The sequence below is a fragment of the Triticum urartu genome, chromosome 6A (assembly GCF_056163025.1).
Source record: "Triticum urartu cultivar PI428250 chromosome 6A, HENAU_Tu73, whole genome shotgun sequence".
NCBI lineage: Eukaryota > Viridiplantae > Streptophyta > Magnoliopsida > Poales > Poaceae > Triticum > Triticum urartu.
In genome coordinates, this window is record NC_141878.1 from 4,206,485 (window position 1) to 4,219,170 (window position 12,686).

General features: G+C 44.6%; 1 pseudogene; it reads right to left on the minus strand.

Annotated features, from left to right (window-relative positions):
- Positions 1-9,533: 9,533 nt before the first annotated feature.
- Positions 9,534-12,432, minus strand: LOC147962992 (receptor kinase-like protein Xa21; annotated as a pseudogene).
- Positions 12,433-12,686: the final 254 nt, after the last annotated feature.

Consider the following 12,686-nt stretch of genomic DNA (forward strand, 5'->3'; position numbering starts at 1 on the left):
GACCGGTGCTGCTTTGGGCGGCTGGAGCAAGAAGACCAGAGGTTGAAGAAGCACTATGGCCGTTGGATGGACATCATACGGTCACTAGAGTATTGACTAAGTTGACAAAGCTCTCCGTCCCTGTCAATTTAGTAGGCCCACAAGTCAGCACAACAATATGGTTGGTCCCAGCTAGCAGGGGGTATTCACTTTTTTGGCCGTAATAAGGAGGCACTTCCTTGCGTGCGAACATAAAGCTGGTGGGTCCGACCTGTCAGCGGGGGGAACATTTCTTTTGTGAAATACAAAGGCCCTTCCTGTGGGTCCTAGCTGTCAGGTGGAGGAATCATTATTTTGCGCATAATAAGGAGGCATTTCCTTGCGTGCGGCCGTGGACCCAGCTGTCAGCCTCTCCACGTACAGTCCACTTCCGATGGATGTCGTTCATTGACCACGTTAACCAAGCCGCGCCGAGAGCACCAAGGCGGTGGACGACGGCGAGGCCTAGGAAGGGAACGACACGGAGCCAGGGAATACTTGGCAGTTGTTTCCCACGTGGAGGAGTACGAGGGTTTACTGGTTCGTCTGCCGTCGCCGGAGAATAACAGCATGTGTGGGTGAGTAGAGGGATGGCTAGGCCAGCGATGGGAGTACGGCGGGGCCTTGAGGCCTGCGCGGCAGCATAGCCGGCCGCGGGAGGAGGGAGCAGGCAGTCCCACCGGCGCTTGTTTGAGCGGCTTGAGCATGAAGAGCAGAGATTAAAAAAGCACGACAGCCGTTGGATGGACATCCAACAGGCACTGCTCTCGTGTGTTGACTAAGTTGACAGGCCGTTGCGTGTGCGTCAACCTTTTTTTTATGAACACGTTAACCTGTAGTAGGCGCACAAGTCAGCCTCAAATCTGTGGAAAACAGCATACAACCCATCTGCCATTATTTCTAATAATATACAGCCCATTTGCTAATTCTTAAGAATTTTTTTGAAGCTCATCTTGTTTTTGTTAGCATCACACCCCATATTGTTGCCACTATTATAAGTATACGAAATTTTGCATATTTCGGTGCGGTCAACTGTTTTTAATCCAGAAATATCGATTCACATTCAAACTATTTTGAAAAATAATTTATATAAATATAAAATCCAAATAATTGTCCACGCATAAAAATCAATGGAATTTAAGATCTTGTGATGAAAAAAAATTGAAACTAATTCCCGGTTTGATGTGTTTTAAAAATGTACAACCCATTTCTGGGCAAACCGAATGAAACTCTTCTCGCCTTAAAAGATTTGCAGCCCAGCAGGGCCGATAAAGCAAGTAGCCCTTGTTTGGGTATTTCTTTTAAAAAAATAGAACTGGGCTAGGCATTTTCAGCAAGAAAAAAACACAACTGGGCTCATGATGTGGTAAACATAAATAAAACCCTGGCTAGCCGGGCCACAGCCCCCGCACAGCCCCGTTGTTACCCTGATCCGTCGCTAAAACTAGTATAAATAACAACTGCTTGTTCCTCAAAAAAACTGCGCGACTTGCTAGGTCCCTGGTGTTAGCCGCTCGTAGTGTAATTCTCTCGTTTATTGACTACGTTGACAATGGCGTGAGCCCCAGATGTCCAGCCTTTCCTATGAAAATTTACAACCCATTTGATGTGCCCGTTGTTACCCTGATCCGTCGCTAAAACTAGTATAAATAACAACTGCTTGTTCCTCAAAAAAACTGCGCGAATTGCTGGGTCCCTGGTGTTAGCCGCTCGTAGTGTAATTCTCTCGTTTATTGACTACGTTGACAATGGCGTGAGCCCCAGATGTCCAGCCTTTCCTATGAAAATTTACAACCCATTTGATGTGCTAGTTCGAAATAAGTTTGTGGGTGCTGGTGGGGGCTCACTACTAGGGAAAACCTTATACACAGAACTTTAGCAGTAGCGAGGGTCAAAAAAGCATGCTGGTGCTAAGTAGCAGTAGCGCGCCTACGCAAATCGCGCTGCAGATAAAGTTCTAGCAGTAGCGCGTCTTCTTCTAAAAACGTTACTACTAGAATTCCCACGGCTTAGTCGATAGGCTACACATAGTAGTAGCGACCTATAACGAACCGCGCTACCGCTACTTTTTTTGTAGCAGCGCGTTTTAGTCTAAAATCGCTACTGATAGAGGATATAAAATTAAATGGAAAGCAAATAGAAAGGTAATTGAAAATGAAAGAAATAGAATAAGGTGAAAGGAAAAAAATAAAATGTGAAGAAAACTAAATGAAAAAGGGGAAAAAGAGAATGGTGTACCAGTAGCGTGTATTCCAGAACGCGTTGTAGCTAACGTAGCAGTAGCGCCCTTTCTGGACGCGCTACTGGTACTTGTGACTTAACCACGAGGTTTGTCCTTCCCCACGGCCACTTCATCCCCCAAATCCAACTCCACTCTCGCCGCCGCCGTCGCCCCTCGGCCACCGCGTGCTCTCCACACACCCTCTACGCCGCCCCCGACCCCAGATTCAACGCCGCCCCCGGCCCCGACCTCAACGCCGCCCCGGACGCCGCCCCCGACCCCGACCTCAACGCCGCCCCGGACGCCGCCCCCGCCCCCCTGACCTCAACGCCGCCCCGGAACCCCGACCACGACTTCGACGCCGCCTGCCCCTCCCTCGTCGTAGGCACCCGAGGTGAGCACGCCTGCTCCTCCCTCTCCCCTACCTCTGCCTAGGGTTTCTACCTCCATCAAATTAGTTAGGGTGGAAACGAATCGGATGCGGATGCGGCTCAAATGAGTTAGGGTTCATGTAAGGGTGGAAATGAATCAAATTTCTAAGATGAATCATAAAACAAGTAAAATTTGACCACTTATTTCACTTTATAGTTGGATAATTGGAATATCCGCTACCACTTTCCACCCCTATAGGTTCATCAAATTAGATGGTAATTAGGGCAGTAGTTCCTAGGTACTAATTAGTTAGTAAGAACTAGGTACTAATTAGGTACTAGAATATTTTTATTTATAGTAAGTTTATTTTTAGTAAGAACTAGTTGAATTAATAGAACTAGTTAGTAAGAACTTGTTGCTACTTTTTTAGTTAAGGCAATTTCCCGCATCGACGTGGACGATGCCTATCCCACATGCTCGTCGTCGAGTCGGCGGAGGACGACACCTGCTTGACCAGATGGGCCATGTCCGAGACTGGGCTCCGCCGGGGTGGTACTGGGAGGCGCTACGTACCGGGGGGCGCAGGTTGGTGAGGAGCCAGCCTGTCATTGACCCGAACCTTCTTTGGTGGCGGTCGCGTGGGCCAGTGACGGTCCAGAGGCTTGAGGACTCCGCGGAGGTGGTGCGTCACCGTGTTAGTGAGGAGGACGCGCACGTCCGTCGCTACTTGTTTGCGTTGGAGCACAGATTCTCCAATACCTGGCAGGTTCTCCAGGGATCTCACTGGAGCTATGATCCCGTGATGGTTCCTTCTCTGTGGGTGTCCACCGCTCGCGCCGATACCCGTCGTGTGCTAGGGTTTTAGTTGTACTAGTGATGTTATATGTATGACACTATTCGGGATGTATTAGTGATAATATTCGACGATGTACGGACGCATGAGATGATTTACTTTTACTTATTGAATGCATGCTAATTTGAGTCTTATAAGATATTTTGAAATGTATATCTTGTGTTGCTCAATATCCAAGTGGCCCGTCATGTTTGCAGGTTACACCATCGAGTGGCCTATGTTTTGCCGGAGTGTTGATTCATTTCCATTCCGGCAAATTTCAGGCGCTCGATATGTCCTATTTTAGCAAAGGTCATGCCGGATTTTTCCATGAATTTTGGCATGACTTTTGCCAGAATATGTAGGAAATATCGAGTGCCCCGGATTTGTGTGTTGAGTATCCTGGTAGTTGTCTTCTATCGATTTTCAATTAATGTTTTAACTATGAACATAGGAAATGTCTGACGAGAAAAAGGATTTCGGTATTTGCAAATACTGCGAAGACGAGCGCGGCCTGTGCGACAGAATCTTCCTAGATGATGATAGGCGCTTCAGCATCAAGCTGGACGAGAACTTCGAAGTGGATACAGTAAGTCACAACGACAAGTCTTTTTTCGTAATTAAGCATGACATCTGCTTCATTTGCTTCAACTTATATTTTTTTTACTATTCTACTAGCGTATCCCCTGCCATGCAAGAGTTTTTGTATTGGATAAGATAGGTTTCAGTCATACTATGGAGGTAAAGAAAGTTTACTTGAAGACCGAGCATGGTTATATTTTCCACGCAAAATTATACAATTCAGACGACTACACCTATTTTGGATGCAAAACTTGGCGAGCACTATGCAACACTTATGCATTTCAGCCTGATATGGTTATCACCTATGGGAACTGCTGCTACTTTTGTGTGCCCGTGAATCATGTGAGAACCATCATAATTGTTGCCGAAACAGATGCGTCCTCACTAGTTTTTTCATGAATATGGCATGGTAAGACATAAGTTGTCACGGTTTATCATACGAGTAGTGTGTGTTTTGATGAAATAGAGCACTCGTTCAAGAACCGTGCGCCGAATTATATATAAGTACTTGTAAACACTGTTGGTGCTACCCCACTTGTAAGCAGTTGTGCAAAACACGGCACATTGGCTCAGCTCGCTTCAACACTAGGCTATCGACCAGCTAACAATCAACAATCTGCTGTCTGACATATAAGCAACTATGTATCTTGTTACATTGGTTCATGCAGTTAATTGAGGGAACAATGTAATAAATTCCAAAAGCTCACACGCTAGTCCAGCGCTCATGTGGAACACTCACATTAAACTCGTCTTCATAAAAAACTTGAAAAGCATAAGTTAAGCAATTTTATACATCTCAATGATTCATAGAACATATCAAACATATACTAGTTCACAGCAAAAGACAAAGTTGTGAGAAGGTTTACAAATCAGGAAATAACAAGCAAGGCTTCTCTCTGAGCAAAGGGCCTCCCGGCAGGCTTAAATTTCCTGGAGTTCACTCTAGTTTTTTCTTGTTGCCACCATTCAGGGTTAGGTTCTCTCATTCCAGAATAACCAATTATAATTGTGGTCTCAGCTGGAATGCTGAACTGAACCATGCAGTGTACTGACCAGGTGAAATTCTTGTGCATTCCACTAAATTTAAGCACCGCTATTTGCAGAAATAAGCAGACCACAATGCCTCTTGTCCGCGCGCCTGTCCAAAAAACCGCCGTGCAGCCGTGCCAGCTAGTCCTCGGTCCATGGATGAACTGGTAGAAAGTGCATTCCGGACTAGGATGCAGTTGTTTTCGCTCGTCCCTGCACTGCAATCAGGAAGTAAAACGTATGAATCAGCTTCTTTTAGATTGCGTTGGTCATTCTACCTTAGTTACTACCAATGTAGGGATACCTTGAAGACGGGAGGTTAGACGACGGCAACGAGGGATAGCCATCTCATTTTGCGCAGTTGTACTAAAACTAAGGTGTGTGCTTTTGATTGCGCGGATAGAAACGATACGGAGACAGACATCCCGAAACGATATGGAGACAGACATCCCTGTTTGCGCAAATAAGAAATACGGTTATTTAAACAGTGACAGACATTACTACTTTCCCCCGTTTCCTCTTAGAACCAAGTCCTAGATTCATGCTACAGCTTTCCCACTTTCTTCCCTGTTTGAACCAACGCTTTGAGTCGACTGTATGAAATAGCTTTACTTCTAATAATAGTAGAAGTCTAGGTGGCTTTGGAACAGCGGATGGAAGTAGAAAAGGATCCACACGAAGGGAGCTGGGGCAGTAGAGCAAGGCAGGTATCGAAGGAATATATACCTGAGGGTCGTCGGCATGTCGCAAAGACGGTGTCGGGAGGCCGCATCTTGGCCACAATACCGCAGGGAGGAAGAAGGGGTCGGAGGCCCTCCCGGGCCGGTGCTCTCTCGGAGAGAACGGCACGGCTGCCGATCGGGACGCGCGGGCAGCCGTTGGTCTCCTCCCTCGCCGCCGACGATAGCGTGAACGATGCACCTACACCCCTGCCCCGGTCGAGGTTGTCCGGCCGGATTTGTGACCAGCCATGAGCTGAGAGAGAGTGTGGCCACCTATGTGTTTCTTAGATCTGGAGAGCATGAGAGAGTGAATGAGAGGAACCCTAGTAAAGCAAGCGCTAAGGCTCCTGCTTTTATATATAGTGGAGTGATTTTGTTGTACCAGCTTCAAAAAAATGCGCTCCTACGTGTACCCGCGAGTGGGTGTGAGAGAACTAGTGCGTGCATGCACTGCTTCTCTTCGTGAGAGTACAATATACTATGCCCAAAGAACGTTCGCCGCAAGAGTAATAGTATAAGTGTGTGACGAGTGAGCTAAAATAAAATGTGCGCGCCGTCTTTTGTATTTTAGAAGTTCTGAGGGTAGGGTGTGAAGAGCACATATGTGCGTGACGTCTACCTGCAGATAGACGGTGGGTGTGACATGCGAGTCTGCGAGAGGACTCGGGAGAGTCGTGACTCATGAGGGTGCGTGTGCGTGAGAGAGAGGGGGCACGTATCAATGCAATGCATGTGTCCATAAATCATTATCCGACAAACGTTCGCCACAAGCCTTTTCCTGACGAACGCCGTAAGAACCGTTAGATCGGCATTCGACAGTGTCAGTTTTGCCATGTCATTTAACAGAACAGCCACTCCTCCTACACACAAATCTTCCACGTGAGTGTTAGCAAGTGCCGTATGCTCCCTCCGTTCTGAAATGCAGTGCATATAGCTTTATTGAAAAATCGAACCTCGCAAACTTTTACCGAGTTTTCGTGTACCAAATTGCACATGTAGAATACCATGTATATGTCATTTCATTCATCTTTGAGAGGTAACTATAAAGTTGGGTGAGGAGTCTACAAAGAAAGACCATCGTATCACCCGCAGCAATTTCAAGCATCCTTTAGTGTCGAGGAATATCATAGGAACTCTATATGATATGATTTTTATATGATTTTTTCCTTTAGAGCCAATTGGTCCATAGGAATAGATTCATATACTCCACACTTCAATGAAAATAAATATGATATCATTTCTATAGCTTTAGAGCCACTTGGTTCATATGAATGGATTCCCATACTCCCTTAATTTCAAAGGAAAATAAACATTAGCGTATATTCAATAGAAAAGTTCCTATGATATGAACCAAATCACATCTCTTTTCTAATCCCTCCTCATAGGAATTGAGATACATGTCATCTCTAGATTCAATAGAAAAGTTTCTATGATGTAAACCAAATGACATCTCTTTTCCAATCCCTACTCATAGGAATTGATATGCTCCATGTCATCTCTTTCCCTACAACTTCCATGTATACATCTTCTATTCCTAAATAGATAGTACAACCCACTAGTAGCTTTTTTCCAAAACATGCAACTATGGCACAAGAACTATATAGTGTGCCAATAACTTTGAAAGATGGTCGCTGGATGAAGCTAACCCGACAGTGCAGAGATAGGCAAATCCGAGCACTACTGGCCGTTGGATATCATCAACATTCCACGAGATCTGCCACATGTACAATTTAGAAGACTCCATGATTGAACTTAAGCATAATGCACAAACTTCAAAACACAAGCACTTCTCCTTTGTTCTAGAATCTTCTGTATCATAATTGATTATTTTTTCTAAATGAATTGCCATATTTGTTTTTTACTTTATGATTTACTCCCTCCGTTCCAAAATAGATGACCCAACTTTGCACTAACTCTGTACAAAGTTAGTGCAAAGTTGGGTCATCTATTTAGTTATTGTAAAGCTAGGTCATCTATTTTGGAACAGAGGGAGTACAATGCACAACCCCATGAATCTTAACATTTTTATAAAACTTATTGATTTTGAATGAGATGAACTATAAGAACTAAATGAACATCTACATCATGCATATATGACTCAAAGCTTTACATGTTATAGTGTGTATTTATTCATAATTTGGTTTCGAAATCTCATGCGTTCAATACATGTGTACCTTACTATTTTGAGTAGAGTAGCAAATTTCACGCGGCCCCGGGTATATCAAAATGCAGGGCCCATGCATCGCTTACGTGAAATGTGGTAGTTTTTTGTCAATTACTCCTTTGTATCAGACCGTGAGTTGAAGCAATAAACAAAGAACAGGTACAAGACGTACCTGTGGCAATCCAATCGATCTAGCGTGTTTGCGGGCGTGCGTTTTGCAAGTCAGCTGGCTAGTAGCTCGACTTGATCGACCGAGGCTGCTATCTTGTACGTATGTGTTCTAGTACGTGACCAAGTCAATTGGAAGCTAGCTTCGTGTGCTACGGTGCATACTGTCGTAAGTGTACCTCGTCGGAATTGCATCAACAAGGAGCGCGCGGTTCAAGTCAGCGTTGCTTCGCTACTATGTCGTTCATCGTCGGTTGTCGCCCGTCGTCGGAAAGTACTGGGCGACACGGTCTGGGCCAATAGTTAGGTTCCCTGAGTTTTTGTACTCATGCATTCTTCTTCTTTTGATAATCAGATTTTGGACAGATTTCCGTGCTGCTACCTCCTACTACCCTCATATGTTCGTTTCTACATATGGACGATATATACTCTGTTAACAATTGGCATACTATACATAAAGACAGAAACCAAGCGATTGTCGATTCTATCTTTATGATTGCTGTACGTTGTACTACCTTATTACTACTAATTAATGAAGCAAGGAAGCATGTTCATAAATGAAATATGGTGCGTTATTCTAGCTTTATTTTTCTGATCCGATGCACTTTGTTTTACATGTAAGCAAATAAAATTAGATCGTTTTTCTTAGAAAAAAACAACTGAAACTCTCTACAACTTCAGGTCTACTGAAGAATGAACCAACAATGCTCTCTGCATGTGTAAAGTTTGGATAATCAGAAAACAATTACAATGCTTGACTAATGAATTTATCTACAACTTGCTGTAGTTTATTATTGCAAAACAACATGTTTATCCATTTATTTCATACAAATGTTAATCATCATAAATCAGAACAATTACCATATGAAACAGTACATATTAGGTCGATTATGCTGAATCATGCCTTGCACCAGCTTGTTTATTCAAAGCTGTTATGGACTTCTCGATTCGAGGCTTCTAGTTCTGCCCCGTGCTGCCGAATGAACATGTGGTACGCATCTCTAATTGTGTGCATCTCTGCTGCTACATCTCTCGTTAGTGCTCAGTCCTGAGGATGTCGGTTTGAGCAGGATATGCCAAGCCTCAAGAATGGAACACCAATAACTCTTGAATTCTAATATTTGTAGTGTTATCATGTTGTGCACTGTGTAGCCACATTGTTGGGTCAGCTATCTCCAAGGTTCTATCTGGAAGAGCTGTTAAGCAATGCATTATGTGCCCAGTCGTGTCAGGTTGGCAGCGTACGTTCCAAGGGGAGTCCGGCTAGGATAGTCCAGGTTGTTAGCATGTTTATCTTTGTAACAACTCTATCTCTCTATCCTCTTATCCCTTGTACCCCAAGCTGTAATCTCAACGATGTACGCGATCTGGGAGTTGCGCCCCAGTATATTAACACGCAGCCATCGGTCAGACGAAGACACGACGTTAAACCCAAGTTTTCACAAGAGCATCCTCAGCAAACTTATGCAGATCCAATGAATCTCTGATAGTGCCTTCTGTTGGGCTCCTTCCAGTAAATATCTCAAGTAGCAATATGCCAAGGCTATAAATATCGCCAGCTGTAGAGACAGCAATGTCAAGCCTTTGGGCAAGGCTGAGCGTGTTTGTTGTAGTGGGATCTTGACATTTTGGATGAAGCCAACCATCCAAATTACCATTGGGCATGAACTCAAAAACCAATGCCTTGAACTCTTGATCATAGTGGTTGACGCTCGAACAAGAAGTAATGACCTTAATAAGACATCGGTGCCGTATGCTTCTCATGGCATCACATTCGGCCTCAAAACTCTTGGAATACCTGGATTGATCAAGATTAAACACCTTGACAGCCAATATTCTTTCTTAAGTGTCCAAAAAACACTTATAAACCAAACCATAACTTCCTCTCCCAAGCAAGTTGGCTTCTGAAAACTCGTTAGTTCCTCTCAGTAATGCATTATAGGGAATTCTCTTGTAATGGTCATCATCAATTGATTTTTCTGATAATATCTTCTGGCTTTTTTTGAGCTTCTTGCAAAGAATCCAAAGAAGAAGCATAACTAAAAGTGAGAACAAGATTGCTCCAACTGCCGCTAGAAAAATTACAAGAGACTCTGGCATCTTTCTTTTGTTCTTGCTTAAGGGGCTTTTAGAGCATGGAGACAAGTGAAGTTGAGGTGTACCACCACACAAATTGATGTTCCCAATCCCAACAACCGCTAAGTAAGTGATGTTCCTGAAAACACCTTCATTTGGCACCGCACCTTGCAAATTGTTGAAGGATACATCCAATTTGGCCAATGATGTTAAATTTTGTAGAACTAATGGGATTTACCCTGACAAGTTGTTGTGTGCTAGGTACAATTCCTGCAAGTTTCCAATATTTCTGATGGCATCGGGGATATTACCAGAGAACTTATTCATGGTCAGGTTCAGTCTACTGAGCCCCTTTATATTTGTCAGTGACAGAGGTATGCTTCCCTCAAATGCATTGTTGTCTAATGATAGGCGTTCCAGAACTATACAATTCTGAATATCGTCAGGTATCTTGCCGGATAACCGGTTTCCTGATAAAGTAAGGCGATTAATGTTTGTCAAGCTACCAACTTCATTAAGAATCGGTCCAGAAAGGGAATTGTATGACAAGTCCAAATACCAAGAAAGGCCAGGTAATTTTAAAACCTCTCTGGGTATTGAACCGTTAAGATGGTAGTTCCCTGACAAATCGAGTGCAAAAAGTTTTTTCAACTCTCCCAGGCTTGCCGGAATCGGTCCCTCCAACTTGTTATTACGTGCAACAAGCAGAGTCAACCGTGAAAGTTTCCCTAGCGATGGAGGTATGAGACCAGACAAGTTGTTGTTGTACAAACCAAGGACATTCAAATTCTTCAGCTTACCAATACTCTCTGGAATCACGCCGTGCACTGAAGTATGTACTATCGCAAGCCTTTCAAGACCAACCAAATTTCCTATATCTGTTGGGATAAGCCCATAAACCATATTGTTTGCTATGTGAAATTCAGAGAGAGTCGTTGAGAGGTTCACAATTGAACCTGGTAATTGTCCTCCAAAAGATTTGGTGCCGAGTGACAATCGTTGTAGTCTGGTGCAGTTTGCTAAAAAAGTGATGAATTCCCACCCCTTGTTGTCATCTGCAATAAGTGTATTTTGAGCTAAGTCCAGGTTTTGGATTGCTCCCAACTTCCCCAATGTAGGGGGCACATAGCCACTAAATCTATTTTCGAAGAGATTAATTTTTGTGAGATCAGACATATTGGATATTGATGAAGGGAGGACTCCACACTCCAGTGAAGTGATTGATAGGCAAGCTTAAAACTTTCATCTTGGGGAAATTGTTACCGATGTCTTATGAAATTCTTCCGTATAGCATATTGGACCCTACAGCAAATACTTCCAGCGATGACCAGTTGTAGAGAGAGGGTGGGAGCATACCACTAAGGAGATTTGCAGAGAGAGAGAGAGAAATATCTCATGCCTTGTATGCTATTGAGCTCCGATGGGATTGAGCCAGTAAGCTGGTTATCGGTGAAGTCCAGGAAGCGCAGATGAGACAGATTGGCCAATGATGCCGGGATGCTCCCTGTGAAGCTGTTGTTTCTGAGCATGACCAGTGCCAGGTTAGTGATCTTCATGATCAGCCGGGATGCGCCCGCCAAGTGTGTTGTTGTCGAGTCTCATTATGGTCATGCTGACACACGAGCTCAGATTCACTGGCAATGTGCCGGAGAAGGAGTTGTCGTCCAAGTAGAGCCTCTGCAGGCGACGAAGGCGGCCGAGGCTCGCTGGGACGTCCCCTTGGAGCGAGTTGATGCCCAGGTCGAGCGTCCGGAGGAACGTGAAGTTACCGATGGCCGGGGAGAGTGCTCCGACGAGCCCAGCGCCCCTCAATCTCAATGCCACCACCCGCGCCGGTGTGCAGTGGCCGCACGTCACCCTTTCCTAGCTGCAGAAGCCGGAGCTGCTGTTCCAGGAGGCCAGCGAGCGGCCATTGCTGAGCCACGCTTTGGAAGTAAGCAAAGCGGCCTCATCGCCGGCGCTCACAAGGACGATCAGCAGGAGGACAAGAATAGACCATAGCAATCTCATTGCAATGGTCCGTATTGTTCTGTCCCTCTTGTGCTCTTGGTTGGGTTTGCATGTAGCACTGGCGTGTGTGTTCCATATTAATAGTGACTTAGCTTAGTTGGTCATGTGGGCGTTGGATGTGTTCCATATATATGCACTTGTATTTTTTGCGTCCGTCGTCAGCACAGCGCCGCTCAAAGTCTCGACCTTTATGCAGAGTTTACCATCTGCCAGCAAAGCAAAGGCTGTTACGTACCATGCATGCCGGGATATAACATATGCGCAAGACTTGATTGTTTCAAAATGGTTGGTATCATCAGAAGTGTTGTCTTCCAGTCTCACATTGCTAATAGTTTATGCGCAAGACTTTCTGGAGGCAGTGTGGCCATAAAAGTTAATGATGACGTTGGCAACTATTTTCAGAAAAGGAAGGGGCTTCACCAAGGGGACCCCGCCTCTCCTATTTTGTTTAATATTGTGGCCGACATGCTAGCTACCCTTGTTGAGCAGGCT